The sequence below is a fragment of the Microtus oregoni genome, unplaced genomic scaffold (genome assembly GCF_018167655.1).
Source record: "Microtus oregoni isolate MIOR12 unplaced genomic scaffold, Mior012 000021F_ref0000039, whole genome shotgun sequence".
NCBI classification, from domain to species: domain Eukaryota; kingdom Metazoa; phylum Chordata; class Mammalia; order Rodentia; family Cricetidae; genus Microtus; species Microtus oregoni.
This window is the reverse complement of record NW_024543080.1, coordinates 19,224,990-19,226,393: the sequence shown is the minus strand read 5'-3', so window position 1 is coordinate 19,226,393 and position 1,404 is coordinate 19,224,990.

The window sequence follows — 1,404 nt, the reverse complement described above, 5'->3', positions numbered from 1 at the left end:
GCTGGCCTGTGTGGTCTCCGCGCGTGACCTCGCCGCCCCCTGGCTCCCTGGCGTCACCCGGACCTGCAGCCGCCCCCGCGGGACATGCTCTCCCTGGCCGGGTGTCTGACTCAGGGCACCACGCAGTTGGCTCTGAGCTGGAGACTGAAATTAAACCACGGCGGTTCACTTCCACCTCTGGTGGGTCTTGGGCGGGAGCCAGAGGAGTTGTCAGCATCCAGAACCTGAAATCAGAGTGGTCAAGTTGACGGAGGTGGCAACACTGTCCCTTGTGTCTCTTGGAATGGCACAATATGCCTAGTCCATTTGTGTGGGTTCCCTGGCCTGCAGTTACTTGAGCTCCGAGTCTTCTTGTCAAAGTGCCCTTTTTTCCCTTCCCTGCTTGAACTCCAGTTTGGTGTACAGTACCCAGGGTGTCAGAGCGATGCTACTTCTGCCACAATATAGTGAGGACCATGACTATGCGGTCCAAAGCCCCAAATGCCTGCAAAGTCTGAAATCATTCCTGGAGATGCAGTTGTCAGTTTGAAAACGTGAAGAGGAAAGGACAGAACTTGGGCACAGTGGTTGAGATGTAGAGGGTGCGGTTGTCTGCAGGGCACAAGGCTAAGGCGGCCTTTTCTCCCCCGAGGATGCTCTTCCCTCTAATTTCCAGGGAACCTCACTTCCGCTCTCCCCACATTCCAGGAACCAGCCTCTAACAGGACCCGGAGAAATGCAATTCTAATTTCCTTCTGCAGAAGAAAGGGCAACTGATCTTATTTGACCTCTTTGAAAGGTGAGGAGCTCCAAGGAAAGGGCAGGAAGGAAGCACAGTATGGTTCCTTAAAGGGGCACTTTGGGGTCATGTAGCCATGAACTTTCTCATGCAATTGCATTTAATATTCATGAAATATCTGCAGTGTAAAAAATCCTAAAAAAAAAACTATTGTAAAACACACTGTTAAAATGTATGTAAGAAAATTCTGATTTAGAGAGAGTGATAACCTAGCCAAGCTTAGCAATCCCTAAAACAATTAACTTTTGGTAAAGCATTCTGAATCCATACCCAATACCGTGCAGTGTGAGGCGGAATGGGGTTGTGTCTTTGCAAAAACAGAGAGAAGTAGGAATGAAACACTGGTGATTAGATTAAAAAAAATTACTGGTTGCCATTTTAAAGTTAATTATACAAGACACACGTGAGAAAGGCAAGGTTATAATGCGGTGGTGGAGGAGAATATATTTGATTGAAGACTGCTTGCATCTTGGTGCAATCCCGAAGTAGTAATAAATGAACTAAGGCAGGTGGTACAGGGGAGCAGAGAGACCCGTAATGGAGCAGGGGCTGGGGGTTGTGGGTCTGGTCCTCTCCTGTCTTCCTCATGTCTCCCCGGGGTATCTGAGAAATCCCGGGTCTAAGGA